The sequence below is a fragment of the Hevea brasiliensis genome, chromosome 16 (assembly GCF_030052815.1).
Source record: "Hevea brasiliensis isolate MT/VB/25A 57/8 chromosome 16, ASM3005281v1, whole genome shotgun sequence".
Taxonomy (NCBI): domain Eukaryota; kingdom Viridiplantae; phylum Streptophyta; class Magnoliopsida; order Malpighiales; family Euphorbiaceae; genus Hevea; species Hevea brasiliensis.
In genome coordinates, this window is record NC_079508.1 from 64,349,374 (window position 1) to 64,370,450 (window position 21,077).

The 21,077-nt window shown below is 33.6% G+C and overlaps 1 non-coding gene across 1 annotated transcript; it reads right to left on the reverse strand.

Moving 5' to 3' along the window:
* Window positions 1-4,568: 4,568 nt before the first annotated feature.
* Window positions 4,569-4,676, reverse strand: LOC131175096 (small nucleolar RNA R71). Its single transcript, XR_009145256.1, has one exon. It is a non-coding gene; the product is annotated as a small nucleolar RNA R71 (small nucleolar RNA).
* Window positions 4,677-21,077: the final 16,401 nt, after the last annotated feature.

Genomic DNA, 21,077 nt, shown 5'->3' on the forward strand with positions numbered 1-21,077 from the left:
AGGATCTCAGATAAGAACTCTCCTCCGATCTCCGTGCTTTTTATTTGAATGTGGATCGGGTAAGAACTCTCCCCTGACCTCTTAAAGTGTTTAAAATTTTAAATGGAGGATCTTAGATAAGAACTCTCCTTCGATCTCCATGCTTTTTATTTGAATGAGGATCTGGTAAAAACTCTCCCCCGACCTCTTAGAGTGTTCGTGATATAAGACCGAACTTTTTACCGCTCTCATATATGACTACCTTGTCCGAACCCTTTGGCTGGCTATATCCGATCTCTTTCGGTTACTAGTCTGGGATCCAATCTTATCTCGATTCCCACTCTATTATGCTATTTCCTAGGCTCATTTAGTAGCCCGACCTCATAACTTTTTCTCTGATTCCCTATTCATTCTTTGATTATTTTTATTTATTCAAATAACTTTCACGTTAAGATACTTCTACCAATATTTTATTAAATTACCTACCAGTTACCCGCAACCAGAACACCCATATTCGAAGGAAATGAAAACTAAGAAGAAATAATTAAAGTGTACGGATGAACAGAAGAGGTAAACTCAAGAATATAACTATCAGCCTGAATAATCTACCTTAGGACTTCTAGTGTAACTGATCTTAATGGAAATTTCGATAATAAAAGTAGAGGAAATAAAACACGAACATTCAGTAAAGTGACAGTCTAGACACTTACCTGTGAGGGGGTTGAGGCTATCGAACTAACTCTAGGGATCACAAGTATTGCAGAGTTGAAAGCTGGTGGTATAGGGACTAATGCTTGCTTTGAAATAGCAAGAACCAGGTCAAAATGCAGTTGAGCCGAAGCGGCGAAAATCGGGTCGGAATGAGATCAAGCTGGGAGAATAACACGCTGATGTTAGGGTGATGAAGACGAGACTGAGCAGAAATGGTATCGTAGAGTAATGAACAGACTGAAAACGAAGGATTTCTGGGTTCGAAAACTCCTTTAATGGAGATACTTAAGAAAACTAGTTTATGAAGTTTCTCGATTTTATGTAAGCTCAGAATGGCAAAGTAGCAAGACTGAATTAAATTTCAGAGCCTTTCCACTATAATCACTACCACCTTTTTTTTATCCGTCCCTCTATAGTATTGCATGCAGGTATTTTTAGGGAATGGGTGCTCCTAATGAAGGGTCAGGATCTCTTCTAGGGAGATGGAAGTTTGGATTTGAAAGAACATGATCCAATGTCTGAGAATTGAAGAGAATCAAAATGGACGGCTAAGATCCTATTTAGAATATCTGTCCTTTCTCTTTTTTAATCCAATGGCTCAGGGTCTTTCTTGTCAAGACAGATCCAAAGGCTGGGAATAAAAGGCGCCGGACTTGTCACCTGCTTTTTGATCCAAGGGCTTCGGTTTCGTCCTTACAAGTATGATCAACGATGGAGATTGAGATGTACAGGACTGCCATTACTGCCTTGGCGTCTGTCAGCAATGTAGGCAATTCTGCAAATGTGGCATGCGGTGAAGATTTGATCATACCTGCAACGCTTTAAATACCTCGGCTCTGATTATGTAGAGAGTTATTGGAAGTCATCTCATCCTCTTCGTGCTTTCCGATCTCTTGAGATCGCCCAAATGATGTAATCTGACCTTTTGGAAATGAAATGAAATTTTATTTGAAGGTTATTATTTAATTATTGCATTGGTTATTTTTTCGATCTCTGATGTGCATATTCGATTTGATCTCTAACTAAATCGTCATTAGTTGATCTGTGACTCTAAACATTTGCCCAATCCGACAACCCTAGCTAACCAATCTCATTTTATTCAATTTTATTTATTGTGTTTCTGGAACCTTCCCACGACGTGTCAGGAAAGCGGGTCAATTCCGCTAACCGAAGCGCCGCTTGGGACTTCATGAGTATCAAATGCTCAGACGGGTATAAATAGGGAGATGGTCAATCAGTTGCTTCCTTATGTCACCTTCAGCACTTTGCTAGCAACTTCAAAATTCTCTCATTTTTTCAAGTATTTCCGGCACCGATCACATTCCGGTAAGGGTTTTAATCCTTTTCTTAATTAAACTTCTTTGGTTTCTTTGAAAATGAGCGGCGCTGAGGGTCAGAGAGCTGCGAGTCCGTCTTTTGTCCACGTTTCGCGGACCTCGGAAGAGGGTGACGAGATTAGATCGGGTGGTCAAACCAGCACAGCCCTCGTTCTGGTAACTGGTTCGGCTGCTGATACATGCATTTTGCATAGTCATTTAGGTTTAAATTCATGGCCATTTTATTTAATTATTAGTCACTTTTAGCCAATTTTATTAGTTATTTAGATAGTTTTTCATGATTGTTAATTTTTGAATTAATTTATAATTTTACTTTATTTTATAGGAAAAATGGTATTTTTAAGGGACTAAAAAAGAAATTTTGCCAATGCGGAGTGATTTCTATAGCCAAAGATGTCAAAAATAAGTTTCAAAGTTGAAGTATGTATTGGCCAAATTGCACATAACTTGCCGCATAAGTTGTACAGTTCTGCACAGGGAGAAGAAGCAATTTTCCAAACCTACTGAAATCTGCATGAGTTACCGCATAACTTATGCAGATTCATGCCCTGCTTATGCAACTTCACAGAAAACTGCATAACTTATGCAGTCTCGCACCCTGCTTATGCAGCTTCACACAGAGGGCCCAAAAACCTGCCGAAAACTGCATAAGGGACTGCATAACTTATGCAGTCCACTTAAGCAGTTTTATAGAGCCTTCATAATGAGCTGGCAAAAGATTTCCACATGAAAAACATACCTCAAACACACCATTTTAGGGCTACTTGTCAGAAAAAGATATAAATAGGCCCTTATTCTCATTTTAGAAAGGGGGGAGGAGACAAAAAAAGGAGCAGCAGCAGGGGAAAAGTCAGAAATTAGAGAGCAAAACATCACCTCTCCATTTCTAGACCAGATTTGGAGTTTTCTTCTTTTCTTGCATATTTTGTACCTTTCTTGTATCGGGTTTCTTTAGTTTTAGTTTATTTTCATGATTTATTTCCTCTTTTACTTAGAATTTCTTGTGTTAAACATGGATTGTGAGTAGTTTTCTTTGATTCTGGAGTAAGGGATGTAATATTTTAGTTATTTTTGTGGATTTGAATTGGGTTAGTCCCAATCTAATGAAATTTATGAGATTTAATCCATTTCTTGTGTGCTTATTCACATGCTTAATGAAGGGCCCCATTAAGTTATGTTCTTAATCCTTGGTTGAAGCACCGAAAGGAGAAAATCAAGTGATAGTTAATCAAGAAATTGAACTTAATTAACATAGATCTAGAAATAGACTAAGGGTTAAAAGGGTTTTAATAGATTGATTAAAAAAACCTAATGGGTTTTGGTTAATTTTAACTCCACGAAAGTAGGATTAAGTTAATTAAGACACTCTTCATCTCACTCGAAAGAGTTTTCAAAGGATTTTAGAATTAATCTCCTTTAAACCCATAAATTTCATGGATTGGGCTAGCTAGGGAAAATCCCAAAATGACTTAAATATGAACCCTTAACTCCAGAATCATCTTTTATCAATTATTGCTTGGAATTTTACTTTTGAGTGTTTAGTTTAATCTCATTTTATTAATTTTCATTATTAATATTATCAATTTCTTTATTTTACGAATTATTAAATTAGTTATTATTTGAATTTAGTTTTGCATTTTCATACCTTATGCTTCAAATTCCTAAATTTCTTTTATTAATTTGATTAAAATACAATTTTTACATATTTTATTTTACATCAAAAATTCAATTGAAAACACAACTCTCCATGGGAACGATATCTTTTTCTATACTACTTGAACGACCCGTGCACTTGCGGTTGGGACACATCAAGTTTTTGGCGCCGTTGCCGGGGAGTTGTTTGTTTAAGATTGAATTCTTGATTATTTTAGTTGTTTATAGTTTTATCTTTGTTATCTTTTCATTTTGTGTTTGTTTATTCTTTTTAGGTACTCTTAATCTTTTATAAGAAGAGCTAGAAGCACAAGTGACACATCCTTATTGTTTAATCCTGAAATTGAGAAGTTTTGTAGAGCCAACAAGAAAGAAACCAGAAGAAGAAAAGAAGCATTGAGAGCAGCTGAAATTGAACAAGAAATGGCTGAAGAAAGAGTTGGAATCGGTGGCGATAATGCTGAAAATGATCGAAACAATGAAAATGCAGCCCAAGGTGAAGAGGTTGTAAATGCTAATGTGCCTAGAGGAAGTATGATGGATCATGCATTTCCTCGTTTTGATGACTTGAGAGAGTATAGCAAGACCAAGAATTGATGCAAATAGCTACAAGATGGATTTTGGGATTTTTCAAATGATTCAAAATTCCCAATTCGGGGGACATCCTTCTGAAAATCCACTCACACATCTAAAAAAGTTTGCTATGATTTGTGATATGCAAAAACAACCTGGAGTATCTGATGATGCAGCAAGATTGAAGCTATTCCCATTCTCTTTGAAGGATAGAGCATTGGATTGGCTTGATTCTTTGCCTCATAACTCTATTACCAATTGGGAGCAACTCACTGATGCATTTCTTGCCCAATACTTTCCACCTGGAAAAACTCAAGAGTTGAGGAATCAAATGATTGCTTTTAGACCAAAAGAAGATGAGACTCTTTATGAGTCATGGATGAGATGGAAGGAGTTGGAGAGACAATGTCCACATCATGCCATTCCTAAATGGATGATAAACTAGAATTTTTACAAAAATGTCACTCCTGCTATTAGAGGAATCATTGATGCTCAAATTGAAGGGGAATTCATCATTAAGCATGAAGATGAAGCTTATGAATTGTTAGAGAAAATAGCAAAGAACAATCATCTATGGAGTAGTCCAAAAGGGTCAACTCTAACTCAAAAAAGGCAAGTTGCTGGAATGTATGAGCTTGATCCATTCAACATGATCAATGCCAAATTTGATGCACTCACTAATGTCCTTGCTAAGAAAATGGAGGATTTAAGTATGCTAGTCAGTTCATCATCATGCTCTGGAAGTTCTCAACAAGTTGCTTATGCAGAAGGAACAATGAGTTATGAAGTAGATTATCCTTCATATGCTTGGAGGAATCATCCCAATTTTTCATGGGGGAATCAGCAAAATCAAGCTTCAACTCAGAACTTTCCACCACAACAACAAGGGCATCAATACCAACAACCTAGGCAACCACCACCTAGTTTTCAGCAAAAGAATGCAAATCCTGCACCTTAACTAAGACAGCAAGAACAAAGTTCTACCATAGAGGCTTTATTACAACAAATTCTTGCTAATCAAACTAAGTATGATGAAGAGATGAGAGAGATGAAAGCAAGGCTGAAACAAATACAAACACAGAATAGGATGCTGGAAAATCAAATTGCACAACAAGCAAGCTCTTCAGGTACCAAATCAATGGGAAGACTTCCTAGTCAGATAAAAAATCCAAGGGAGCAATGTCATGCCATTACACTGAGAAGTGGTAAAATAGTGCATACTGAGAAGAGTGAAAAAGTTGAAAAGACAAAAAATGAGAAAGATGTCGAGGGAGATGGAAAACAAGAGAGTGCAGAAAAAGGTAAAGAGGAGGTTGAAGAGAAAGAAGAGAAATACATACCTCCAGAGCCTTACAAGCCACAGCTTCCCTTTCCACAGAGATTTCAAAAAGCCAAGCTTGATAAGCAATTTGGGAAGTTCATAGAGGTTTTGAAGAAGCTATATATAAATGTGCCTTTTATTGATGCTCTTTCCCAAATGCCTTCTTATGCTAAGTTTTTGAAAGAAATTCTCTCAAACAAAAGAAGACTTGAAGATTATGAGACTGTAGCCTTAACTGAGGAATGCAGTGCTATCCTCCTAAGGAAACTTCCTCCAAAGCTCAAGGATCCAGGGAGTTTTTCAATTCTATGCCACATTAGGGAATCATGTTCTATAAAAGCTTTATGTGATTTAGGGCCTAGTATAAGCCTTATGCCCCTCTCCATCTATGAGAAGCTCAACATGGGAGATCTTAAGTCAACCCACATTTCTCTTCAATTGGCAGACAGATCAATTAAGTATCCAGAAGGGATCTTGAAACATATACCACTGAAGGTTGGAAAATTTTACATGCCAGTTGACTTTGTCATTTTGGACATGGAAGAGGATTCTCATATGCCAATCATTTTGGGGAGGCCTTTCCTGGCTACAGCTGGTGCTTTGATTGACGTGAAAGGTGAAAAGCTTACTCTTAGAGTCGGAGAGGATCAGTTAGTCTTCAACATTGGCAATGATAAGAAGAAGCAACATGAAGATGTAAACTCTTGTTTGAGAATTGATATAGTTGATGAGTTAGCAAAAGAGCACTTTAGAAAGAGCTATCCAAAGGCTTATCTTGAAAGTTGTCTTGTCCATGAAGGGACTATCAATGATAAAAATCAAAAAGAGGCTGTATTTGCACAATATTTGAAGAGTAATCCTCCTTGTCATATGGCACCAATCTTTCAACTTGAGCAAGTGGAGAAAAGTGAGGTCAAGCAACCATCTCTCAAAGAAAAAGATGCGCCAAAGGTCGTCAAGAAAGAAATGGTTGGACTTTTAGACAAAGCAACAAGGATCTTCTCATGTGATGGAAAGAAAATGAAGTATAGATTCATTGAAGCACCTATTGAAAATAGAGGCAATAAATTCCAATTTCAGCCACCATGAAACATGACAAGGGTCAAGCTAAGGACCATAAATTAGCGCTCTTAGAAGGCACCCCAAGTTTCTTTATTATGTTTTTATTAAGTTTATTCTATTTGCATTATTTTTGTTTTATTTTAAATATCCCTCAAATTCAAATTTTGACATTGTTGAATTTTTCCTTTTGTAGATGCATTTTGAAGGACTAGAGGCTATTGCACTGTTGGGAAGTTATTCTCACTTGATGTTTTAATTGTTTACTTCCCCAAAACTGATTTGTTTTAGTTGCCTTTGTTGCAGATTCTTTTGGCTTGTGCAAAGAAGTTTTTGTGAGCTAATTCTACAGGATATGCTGTTAACTATTTCTTATTGGCTGAGGTTAGGTGTATTATCTTCATATATCTATGTCTTTAATGTTGGTATTGTGGTGAGTGGTTCATTTTTGTGGTTGTGAGCTCAATTGGGTTGTATCATTCAATTTTATGGTGCTGCATTTGATTGGAAAAACTGAGCATGCATGATTTGCTTTTGTGGATAAATGCAACTTTCTAATTGTAATGCAGTGGTATTGGTTCTTGCTAAGCTGAAAATGTGATTAATGTCAAGCTTCAGGTTTTGAGTTGAAATGATATTGCTCACAAGTTTTTGTGCAGAAATTTTTGCTATCATGAACTTGAATGTGCAACTAATTTGGATTTGCATATGTTGATGAATTTTTATGTTAACTTTTAATGATTCATGCAATTTTTTGGCTAAAAAATGAAGTTTAAACATTAAAAGTCATTTTCCCTTGAAATTTCCAAATTTGCAAAGTGATTTTATCAACTTTTGTTTGTGCTGAATTGTGCATAGGCAAACTGCACAACTTGTGCAGTTTTTATACTTCATTTTTGTCCTGTTTCTCATTTCTGTCGAAATCTGCACAACTTAGTGCATAACTTATGCAGTTTCGCATCACTTAACTTCCTATTATTTCATTTTTGCCGAAACTTGCATAAGGACCTGCATTACTTGTGCACCATCACCTCCATCCCAACCACCACCTCAACAGCAACACTCCCATCCAGTTCAGCAGTAGACTCTTTAGATAAGGGCAAAGCCATAAAAATATATTGATTCTTGATATATTCTTGTTTAGCTTCTAGTAGTTTCCCTTTATATATAGTGTTTACATTTTTATAGTTGCTGGAACAAATTTAACTTGCTTTGATTTAGTTTGCTGAACGAATTGAATGGATGGTAACTTTGGCTTTTCACTATTGCTTTACGATTGTGAGCTCCAATTTTGCATACTAGTGTATATTCCTTCTTGACCCACAATTCTTTTCATTTTTTCTATTATATAATTCTGCTGCAGTTTTTAGTCCACTGCACAACTTGTGCAATTGTTTATGCAACTCATTTCAAGGTTTTGTATACTGCATAACTTGTGCAGCCTGCTTATGCACTTATTTTACAGAACACTCTTACTGCATAATTTATGCAATCTGCTTATGCAACATGCATTATACACTTTAAGCTGCTAAATCACTGTCCTGTGCCAGGTAACCTTTCACATTTGCTTTTCATTTCACTAATACCTGGTTATTCATTTTTAACTTGAATTTCACTATGCACCACCTTAGACATTGAGGACAATGTCCAATTTTGAGTTTGGGGATATGCATTAATGCTTTAATTTTGATTTTTGCAAAAAGTTTTCACATTTTAATATAGGAAATAGTAAAACAAAAAACAAAAAAAAAACATTTCATTCCATTTCATTAGCATACATATACATTGTAAATAGATTGCATACATTATGTTGTACATATATACATACATTACACATTATCTAGGAATCATACCATATAGATATTAAAAATGGATTTGTTTTATTTAGTTAATGCATTGCTCAATTTTTTTTTTTTAAGGAATCATGCATTTATAAAATAAAATTTTTACTAAGACCTTTGAGTTATAGGAAGTTGCTTATGAGAGTGATTTGACTTACCTTTAGTTGGGTTTTTAGATTGAAAGTTTCCTAAGAGGTGCAAAGTTTTGAAGTGTTTGTCATTTGCCTATATCTTCTTAGCCAAAAAGCCACCCAACTAGTCATTTAGAGATGGAAGTGTTTAGAGAGAGCTATAGGATAAAAAGTAGTCAAGTGATGTCTCACCAATCCTAGAACAAATTTTCTAAACCTTTCGAGGTGAAATACCAGCTTGTACTTGAAAAGAGAGATGATTAGGCATTCTTTGATTTAAACCTTCTTATTTTAAACCTTTGGCCTTTTTCCTAATTAAAATTAACCCTTGTAAACCCCTTTGAGCCTTTATATTCCTAATTTTTTTTGAAACCCTACCCTTATTGCTACCTAGCTAATGAACCAAACACTCCAACCCTTTTCATGAGAATAATTATCCATAATATTAGGTACACTACAAAAAAAAAGGAGAAAGAAAAAAATAATAATAAGAGGGAGAAGAAATGCTTATCATGATATAAAAATGCTAGTATACATGCTTTTCATTATTGTCATTCAAATTGAAAGAAATCAACCCAAAGTAATTAAAGGAACTGAGTTTGGGGGTGGCATTTTTAGGGACAATCATCAAGAGAAAATACAAGATACAAGCTTAAAGTATCAGAGTGTCCCTCCATTTTATGTATTTTGTAAAATATGCTAGCAATTGAAAATTCTCATTGTGTATTGCTCTCCTCTTTATATATAAAAAAAGGAAAGAAAAAAAAAAAAGAAAAAGAAAAATTGTAAAAAAAAAAAAGAGAAAAAAAGAAAAAAAGAGATGAAAAAAAAAGTAATAAGAGGTGTACCATATGTTTTCAATATTGAAAATATTCTCATGCTTTGAATCCTTTTTACCCTTTTCCTTCTTAGCATCATTTTGAACCCCATAGCCCCATTACATTCCTAAAAAGACTTTTGATCTCTTGATAGTACTTGCTACATTAGTGGAGATAGGAGTAAGGAATTTGCCTATGGGATTGAAAATTTATTCATTCACTCATTAAATTCCATATTCTATATAGAGACACTTTGGTTATTGATTATTCTAGAATTCTTTTTTAGCATGACTTTCTCTTTTGATTGGTTGGTTTGGAAAATTTGGATGATAATTGACTTGATGGCTAAGCGGTTAAAGCTTGGATAAGCATTAGATTCTTTGCATCTTGAAGGATGGGTATATGGATTGTTGGTATGGCTAATGGTATGTTAAGTTACTTTAATAGGTGATTTTCATATCTCTTTGGACAAGGCACCCCTAAAAATTGCATTATATTTTAAATTTTGCTTGAGGACAAACAAAGACTTGATTTTAGGGGTATTTGAGGCATGCATTTTGCATAGTCATTTAGGTTTAATTTCATGGCCATTTTATTTAATTGTTAGTCACTTTTAGCCAATTTTATTAGTTATTTAGATAGTTTTTCATGATTATCAATTTTTGGATTAATTTATAATTTTACTTTATTTAATAGGAAAAATGGTGTTTTTAAGGGACTAAAAAAGAAATTTTGCCAATGGGGAGTGATTTCTACAGCCAAAGATGTCAAAAATAAGTTTCAAAGTTGAAGTATGTATTGGCCAAATTGCGCATAACTTGCCGCATAAGTTGTGCAGTTCTGCACAAAGAAAAGAAGCAATTTTCCAAACCTGCCGAAATCTGCATAAGTTACCGTATAACTTATGCAGATTCATGCCCTGCTTATGCAACTTCACGGAAAACTGCCTAACTTATGCAGTCTCGCACACTGCTTATGCAGCTTCACACAGAGGGCCCAAAAACCTGCCGAAAACTGCATAAGGGACTGCATAACTTATGCAGTCCACTTATGCAGTTTTATAGAGCCTTCATAATGAGCTGGCAGAAGATTCCCACATGAAAAACACACCTCAAACACACCATTTTAGGGCTACTTGTCAGAACAAGATATAAATAGGCTCTTATTCTCATTTTAGAAAGGGCGGAGGAGACAAAAAAAGGAGCAGCAGCAGGGGAAAAGTCAGAAATTAGAGAGCAAAACATCACCTCTCCATTTCTAGACCAGATTTGGAGTTTTCTTCTTTTCTTTCATATTTCCTACCTTTCTTGTATCGGGTTTCTTTAGTTTTAGTTTATTTTCATGATTTATTTCCTTCTTTACTTAGAATTTCTTGTGTTAAACATGGATTGTGAGTAGTTTTCTTTGATTATGGAGTAAGGGATGTAATATTTTAGTTATTTTTGTGGATTTGAACTGGGTTAGTCCTAATTTAATTAAATTTATGAGATTTAATCCATTTCTTGTGTGTTTATTCACATGCTTAATGAAGGGCCCCATTAAGTTATGTTCTTAATCCTTGGTTGAAGCACCGAAAGGAGAAAACCAAGTGATAGTTAATTAAGAAATTGGACTTAATTAACTTAGATCTAGAAATAGACTAAGGGTTAAGAGGGTTTTAATAGATTGATTAAAAAACCTAATGGGTCTTGATTAATTTTAACTCCACGAAAGTAGGATTAAGTTAATTAAGACACTCTTTGTCTCACTCGAAAGAGTTTTCAAAGGATTTTAGAATTAATTTCCTTTAAACCAATAAATTTCATGGATTGGGCTAGTTAGGAAAAATCCCAAAATGACTTAAATATGAACCCTTAACTCCAGAATCATTTTTTATCAATTATTGCTTGGAATTTTACTTTTGAGTATTTAGTTTAATCTCATTTTATTAATTTTCATTATTAATATTATTAATTTCTTTATTTTGCGAATTATTAAATTAGTTATTGTTTGAATTTAGTTTTGCATTTTCATACCTTATGCTTCAAATTCCTAAATTTCTTTTATTAATTTGATTAAAATACAATTTTTACATATTTTATTTTACATCAAAAATTCAATTGAAAACACAACTCTTCGTGGGAACGATATTTTTTTTATACTACTTGAACGACCCGTGCACTTGCGGTTGGGACACATCAGCTGCCAGACCAAGGCGAGGGGCATCTTTGAGGAGAGACAACTTGCCAATTGATGAGTTGCCTTTAGTCTTGAGAAAAACCAATCTTCAATCTATAAGTCAGGAATATAATCTGCGGATCGACTCCTTTGAACTGATCAAATGCCATGGCGATCATCGGGTCGACCACTTCTTTGATGAGGGCAATCTCATCATGGTGTATGAAGAGCAACTGAAGGCCGGGCTCCATTTTCCCTTGGACAAATTTTACAAGGCTGTCCTAAAATTCCACCATGTCTCGGTAGCCCAAGTGCATCCGAACTCCTGGCAGACTTTGATAGCCTTCTGGGGCCTCTGCCGAGCTAAGGGACTGGAACCCATGGCCAAAGTCTTTGTCGAGCTACATAGGCTCGCCTGAAGGAAGGATGATGAGTTCTGATTCTTCCAAGCTAAGCCCCATTGTTCTCTCTTTACCGATCTCCCTTCTTCATTGAAGAATTGGATGAACCGGTTCTTCATTTTAAGGAGCAAGATTCGGAACGGCTTTGAGGGCATCCCACGGAGTTGGCAACACCTGGTCGCCCCGATCTCAAAAAAATCACTTTAAATAAGGACGAAGATGCCGTGGTGAAAGATTTAAAGTCTCAGGCATCTACTCAGAAATTCTCTTGCTTAGACGCGGTGATGGGCGAACTGAAGTATTGGATGATGCGGCTGATCACTGATGAAGAATACGAGTTTCAGCTCTCTGACCTCGGCCTTGGTACTACCCATGTCTCTGGTCTCTGAATCTTAGCGAACTCACTGACTTCTTCTTTGTGCAGGTATGGCGGGCAGAGATGCTTCCAAGGAGAGCCGCAAACGAAAGAGGGAGGTATCCAGAAAAGTGAGGGCGATGAAGGGGGCCACCACTGCCGATGCTCAGACCCCTCGTCGTGAATCAGTAGAGGTGCCGAGCTCTCCTCCCCGATCTCAGGAGCAACCGATCCCTGAGGTAGAGGTCATCGCCCCGGCTCCTCAACAAATCGAGCTTCCACCTCCCCCTCCTCCTCCGACCTCTTCCAATGTAGAAGGGGAGTCTTCCAGTCCCACGGTCAGGACACTTTCCTGGGGCGCACAACTTCTGATCCAATCATTGGAAAGGAACTGCTCTACTAGGGGGAATCCCAGCCTGCCCAAAGTCATGGGAGCTTCCATTTGCTTCCAAAAAGATCGGAACAGGTTGGCAGAGGAGAGCTTTAATGATATCTTAGCTCAGACAATGAGCTTAGGCTTAGAGGCCATTATAAACTAGCATATACTCCGAGAGAAAGCCCATGGTTTAAAGAAAGAGATCCTTAAGGCAGTCCAAGATGCCTCTGCTACACAAGCTCAACTCTCCTCTGCTAACGACTACATTGCCAGAATGGAAGAGCGGATGAGGCATTATGAAGAGAGGATAGCGGAGGTGGAATGAGAACTAGAAGTCTCCTGAGCTGGTCGGTTTACTAATCTCGCTCGTTATGCTGAAGACCTTTGGGCGAAGGAGGAAGAGCTCCGAGCCAAGGATGAGGAACTTCAAGCTAAGGAAGAGGAGAGCATTATGAAGGAGGCCGGGGCTTATGTGAACGCCCATAATGACCTTATGGCTGAGCTGAAGAAACGGTATCCTAAAGAGGACTTCTCCTGGATGAACGAGCTCACCCCAAAGGCCAAAGATGAGAGCGATGAGGATCCAGAGAGAGAGAGAGAGAGAATGAGAGAAATGATGATGTACTTAGAGAACAGGCTAGGGGAGACCCTCCTGCCGAATAACTTGTAAATTTTTATCTTGAGATGAACTAAAGTCCTCTATTTTGTTCAATTTCTTGATGAGATCGGAAAGCGTCCCAATTGTATGAGTACTTGATTTTTGAACGTATTAGAACATCAAACTTAAAAGTAACTATTAATCTAAGTATAAGAGGTCGGAAAAATATTGTAAGCATGAGATTGGCCTAAGCCGAGACCAAACACCGGGTAGAACTTTTAGAACATTAAAATTGGAAAGGCTTGATTTGAATTCTTAAGATCAGAATTACCATTAAATCGGACTGGAACCTTAACTTTATTTTAAGGAATGTCTGAGATATACAAATGAGGAACCCAATCTTAGCGTTAGCTAAACGACTTTTCACAATAATTGTAAAGAAGAGATCAGAAATGAGACTTGATGGTACGGAGACCTAATATTGGTTTGATCTCCTTTGACGAGAGATCGGAAAACACTCGACTAAGTGTGGGATCAGTTTATTTCATGATCGAGTCATTTGTGACCGAAGGATATCGGTTGGGAGTCGATTCTCAAAGTCCATGGGCCTCGGTGATCGTCCAAAATATGGTGTCGACAATGATATTTATATGTGAATAGTTTAAATTTATACTAAAAGTAATATTTAAGTATAATTTCTTAAAATTAGCCAAATTTTATAAGGGACTAAAAATTTTACACCATGTTTAGAATGATTCTTATAATAAAATTTAATTCAATTATATTAAAAAAGTTAAATTCAAATGAATTTGTAAAAGACTTTGTGTCTAGAATATTTTATAAAATTATGGAATTCATTTGACACCATTGTTTGAAATAATGATAAGTGAAATAAAAGTATTTATTTTCATATCTTGCCTTTATTTATAAAGAAATAATATAACTTACAAAAAGAGATACTTGGCGTATTTAATAAAAACTTTATTAAATAAATTAAATTCTTATAAAATTATGCATTTTTACTTAAATTCATTTCTTTTAAAATAATTTATTTTTTTAATTAAAAGAATTGAATTCTAACAATTTAAAATTTTGCATACATGAATATTAATAAAAAAGAATTCAGATGAATTGAATTCTTTTATTTTTAGGATTTTCAAATACACCCATAATAATATTCATTTTCATTTTGTTTTCAAATCCTGTAATTATTTCTTCACATTTTAATAAAATCTGAACATATGACTTCTGATTTATATGATACAATAATTAAAAATCAGAAAAAGATCAAATAAGTTCTGCATTTTCAGTCAAGAGCTAAATAAGTTCAAAATCAAGTTTTGGATTAAATAAATAACTGTACTTCCTAATTAAGATCAAATAAATTTATATCTAATAAAATATTATTTTTAATAAAAATATATTATTCTTTTCTAATTTTAAATGAGATTATTTATTAATTTTAATTAAGTTCAATTCAGTCATTTTATCAATATTTATAGGACAATGAACACAGGCACAAGAAGAACGCTAATTTTTTTTTCTTCATTATTTCTCAACGAGTTGATCTAAATTGTTTGATTCATCAAAAATATAATTAAATTGTTCTCAAGATATGTGCATGTACACAAGCATGGGCGAACTTCTAAAAGACTAGAGGAAGCCGTAGTCGATCCCCAAAAATTTTGTCAAATTGTTTTTTATTTTTATTTTTATTTTTATTTTTATTTTTATTTTTTTTTACATAAAAATATATATTTATTGAATTTATTATTATGTACTATCTTTTTTATAGTGTTCATGTCACAACCCAACTTATGGGCCGGACCGACACTAGGTCTTGGGCCGGTATAAAGTCTTTGAGGCTCGTAGTAAGCCTTATTGTTCCCAAACCTATGACCAGATCCACAATTTAGGTCAAATATGCATATAAAATAATTTAAATTAAACTATTATAATTTTATTTGAGGCCAACTTAACCCAATAATTATCAGAAACTAAAATTAGAGGAGCTCAGCTCAACCCTATTACATCATTTATAAACTATTTAAAAATTATAAAAAATTTTCATTTATTAATACAAAAACTTGAATTCATACAGTTCGTGACAAGATTAATGCTACTGCTAGTACGTGCAGAGTTCTAAATTATAAATTTAGAGAATAATAATACAATTAAGTAATTATTGATAACCTGCGAGGAAAGAAGCAGGTTATTCTGAAAAAGGTCTCCTCCTGTAGCCTGGAAAAATAGGGTGAACAGGAGTGAACATTCGACTCAGAGAGTAAAATGTTGATTTTAAGTACAATTTCTATAGCTATCTAAAATTAATACATCATAAAGAGTGGAATGCAACACCTTCATAGTTTTTATACAAATCACATTTTAAACAACAAAAAGTAATTTGGAGCACTCACACACCCGTATAATATTCAAACAGTACATATATGGGAGCTGATCCCTTATATAGCTCTATTAATTCAACCTTTGCCAGCGAGTACATTTCAAACCGGACTTTCACTTAATAAACCAAATGTTGGGGCCAACAAGATCATCTCGAGTCGTGCCTACCCCTACTTATCTATAAAAGGATCGGGTCCCAGAGAGTCAAGCTCCAGTCGCATCTACCTATCCTATCCACATCCAATATCACACACCACACGCACACTGCTCCAAATTACTATAAAACAACATCTATAACATTTTATCAAATAAAGATGCAATATAAACGTGCGTAGTATTTAACTACATAAATATATATTCATAAGTGATGCATGGGCATGCCTGAATATATAATAATATTAAAATTATAATTAAAATCAATATTTTACTTATAGTAAACCAGAGACTACTGTAGAGGTTGGGTGAAGGAAGATGGTTGACCCTGATCACCTATATAATTTTATTATAAATTTATTAGTGCTAATTCAAATAAAAATAAATTTAAAGAGGCAAACACATCCTCATTGATGCCGAAAATTTGGCAAAGTTTTACCTATACCTAGGACCAACCCAACCTTAAAAAAGATTCAAATAATACTTCTAAATCTCAATTTTCATAATTACATCTCATCAACATCATATGGCCTCTCCTGGGCACTTCAAATAAGAAAATAGTCATAAACTTGAAAAATTATGTTTTAGTCTATATAATTGATATTTTGTAAAAATCCACTCAAACAAGCTTTAAAAATTCTAAAATTTTGCCCCGCGGTCCTTAATAAGGTTATAAAGCTATTGCAAAAGGAATTGTAATTTTCTAATCACCCATGAATATTTTATGAATTTTTATTCAAGAATATTACTCAATTCTATAAGTTTCCAATAGCTAACATATTTCCAATTCAACCTAAATCAATATTCACATATTTAACTCTCCATCCTCAAGCTTCAACCAATCTTATAAAATTTAAATACCATAACTTCAGATAATCTTATATGCTCAAATGCTAAAAATCTAACTAAAACCCACATATATTTTTCAAAAATATTCCACAACCACTTAAAAATTCAACAAATACCATAAAACATCTCCAAATAATTTTACTTCGTCATATATTTTTTTTAGAATTTTTCTTGTTTAAGAAACAATGCATTTAAGCACCACAGACTGAAAAATCATGAAAATAATCTTACCCAAAGCTTAGCTGTGTCTCAAAAATTCTAAAAACTTATGAGAAAGCCTATGAAAATTGAATCACCCCCAAAGCTCGCCGCAGCCACCGCGCACAGTGGCCATGTAACACTCCTCACCCGACTACAGTGTAGCCAAGCGAAGTGTGCTACATTCGGTGCCGAAGCAACCTAACCTGTCTTACTTTATTTCTTTAATAATTTGATTCTCGTTATATTTAATATCGATTATTTTTCGATAGAGAAACTAACGGAGTTTCCCCTATTTTATTATCGTTTGACGTGTTTTACTGTTCACCTGTTTGAAAATTTCAATAATATTTGAAAATAAAAATCTCATCCATACTAATCATAATCATCTGATCAGTTTAAATATTCTCTATATAATTCAATTTCACATTAATTTTCATACTTTATTATTCATGCTCATCATATTCATCTCACATTCAATTCTTGTAATTCACATACTTATTTGTACAAATCCATTCATACTCAATTCATATGTAATCATTCTCAAATTACATAAGCAAAATTTTCAAATTTCCTTACTTTACATAATTTACAAAATAATTACATAATTTCATAATTTACATGATCTACAAATTAATTACAGTTCCATAATCTATATTTCAACATACAATTCATAGTTTACATTATAAATAAGAACTAATTATAATGTATAAAATACATAATATGATCTATATGGACCCTATCTACATGCATTGCTAAGGAGGTGACAACCTTTGACACTCTGCAGATCTGAACTCTAAAATCTCTGTTTAGTATTCGCTGTAAAGACAGCAACTTCCCACTGGGTTACCCATAGCTAGGGCAGCGGCTTATTTAACTTGGTTGTATTTCATTTCTAAAATTTTTTCTAATTTTTTCTTATTATTATTTGAGTTATTTACGACTCCTCACTCTAGTCTAAATATTTTTTCAGACGTTCTAGCTGTCCGGACCGACACCGGTCACCGAAACAGTAGAATGTATGGAATTGCTACAGTGAGGGGTTACAGGCCAATCGCCGGTGACTTCTGTCGAATCTGATCATTTCCAAAATGTTTCTCTCCTCTTCCTGAGCCTATAGGTGGTCTGGGATAGTCGATCCAATAGTCAAATCGTCCTAGATCTGACCAAAAAGCTTCAAAAACCTGAAACTTCTCTCCTCCATATCTCACTCATCCAACCACCAAATATTGCAAAATAGGTATTAAAATAAAGCTCTTGGAATAAGCTTTTCAACGCCACCTGAATCGCCTCGATCAGAAGTCGGATGAAGCCGGAATTGCGCTTGGAAGTTGGCTACCCTGCGAGCGCGTTTCTCTCTCGCCTCCATTACTTGCCGCCACTTTTGGTGCTTCTCCGACTAGCTAGTGGTGCGCCGGCGTCATGGGGTGGTGAGGGAAGTCCTTGCCAGTGGTGGTAGTGGGTGGTTGCTGAAAAAAATGGAGGAAATGGGTGGAAAAGGATAGGGAGAAAGAGGGTGACAGGAGAGAGAAAGAAGAAGGGGGAGGAGGGGGACTGCTGGTTTTTCTTTTTTCCTTTTTTTAAATCTAGGAATGAATATGGACATGTCTAGATTCATTTCTAAAAATAAAAATTATAATATATAATAAATAAAAATAGTAATAATAATAATAATAAAAATAATAATAACCATAGTTAAATATTAGAAACGAGGTTAAAAATAATAAATAATATATTTTATTAATTGATTTAATATTAATATTTAAAAATAATCATCTAAATAAAAATTAGGTTGTTAAATAATTTTACATAATATGCTTAAAAACAATCATTAAAAATATATGTATAAATAAAAGTACTACAAAATTATAATTTAGTTAGATAATATTTAAATAATATTTAAATACCATATAGAAGTATAAAATTTATATTTTTAAAATTCGAGTTATTATAGTTCAATTTTATTTTATAACTTTTAATATTTAATTTTTTAAGAATCAATTTCTTTTTGGAGCTAACTATTTTAAAGAAATAAATTCAATTATAATAATGATGATAATGAAAATTCTTTGGTGAATTTATATCCAATTTTTAAAATAAAAATTTGTATTTTAGTTTATACTTTCACTCTAATTATGCAAGTTTATTAAATTTTACTTATCTAATTTCATTTTATTTATGATTTTGTCGTAAAATATTTATAAATATTAAAAGTAATTTTGTAATATATTAAACAAAAGTTTATTAATTGTGATGTAATATTTGAAAAAAAATATATTTATCAATAATATTTGCTAATAGCAAAAAGATTCATACAAACATTTAAAATATACTTTTAACTTGTTTTCCAAATTAATGCATATAGCGAGAATTTACGAATAGATATATTAATTTAAATAATTATTTATATTAAATTATTATAATAATTTTTGTAATATTAATGTTAACTTTCGATCTTTCAATATAAAAATGATAGCTCATCCACTGTATACAAGTGAAATTTTATTGTCAAACAAGCATAATTTATTATAAGGCAGTACATCATGAAGCACGATATGGCAAAGGTATCACATGATTAAGTTCATCATATGGCACTTTATTACATTCTTCTCTTCACCGCATTATTTCTTACTCAAGGGGCTGGAGGTTTAGCAATTAGGCTTGTATTTAGGGCAATTGCACTGTTTATAGCCAGGAGAACCAGGCTTGCAAGTTTTTCCAGGACCTTTTGTTGCATCAGTAACGCTATCATTCTTGAAGAAACGTCAGGTTGGCGACCCCCACCAACTTCACCTGCAGCATTCAAACAAATTAAGATGATATATATATAAATGATAAACTAGCGATTATTCATTTTGTAATATATATTTGCTTATGTATTCTCAGTTTAAAGAAAAGGAAATAGAATAGCATTTTGCAAGTTTATTAATTTTTCTCACCATTATGAGTCAACTCTCGAGCTAGAATTGGAGAGGGAAGGAGAAGGGAAGAAGATAAGAGGATGGAAGTGATGAGAAAGGCCTTCATTTTGTTGTGCTTGATAGTTGATTCTTCCCCATCCAAGTCTTTATGTATAGAAAAATCCTCACTATTGAACTCTTTAAGTCTTTATTAAAGTCATGTATCATACTACTTAGAGATTGACCCAACAGGGGACAATAAAAAATTTAAAGATATACAAAATAAAATACTAAAAATTCATTGCATGAAGTTATTGTGAGAATTATTTAAGACATTATAATTTATACTGAAAATGCATAAATATTGCATATATATGGTGTTGCCCTTATAATTATATGACTTAATTAGCCTACTATTAAAGTTTTAATTTTACTATGCATTTTTTAAATATAAAAATTTTGATATATATACTATCGTTTATCTCTTTATATATAATTATATGCGTTTGCCAAGTATTTCCCTTCTTATATAAACCAGTATGGAGGATATAAAATGATGAAAAGCTACAACAATTAATTTTTTTTTTTAAATAAAAAATCTGTATCATATATGCATGACATAATCATAATGATGTGAGCAAGAAAATGGTGACCCCATTTTCTTGCTCACATCATTATGATTATGTCATGCATATATGACCCATTTTGTTTCGTTATCTAATCTTAATCTTTTAACAAATCTTTCAATGATATAAATTTATTAAATGGAAAGAAAGATAGACCATATATATGAGAAATTTTAAAATATTTATATAAAGAGAAAGTGCCTCAACGTGAATCATGTTTCTAGGAAAAAAAAAATCTTGTCTACTCGTTCATATTATAAATCAATACATAAGTTTCCCCCTTAAAATTTTATGGTATAATAATATAGTATCTTTTAAATTTTGAAAATTTTCAAGATATTTTTAGAATTACCCTTCAGCCACTAATTAAAATGGAATGACTTGAATAATCACTTATGGAAAGCAGCTCAACCAGTCTACAAGTTTTTGATATAACAAAAATATTTTGTCTGGCACATTTGATAATCTGTCTAGCAATTTTTTTTTTTCTTTTTTAGAAGATTTGAAAATAAGCCAATCAATCCATAACAGAGAGGATTAAAGGAAAAAAAAACCAGGAATATGACACATTTGAATAAAATTAGCTCATGATCTTTTGACCGAATTATACATTAATCATAATAAAATCAAGAAATAAA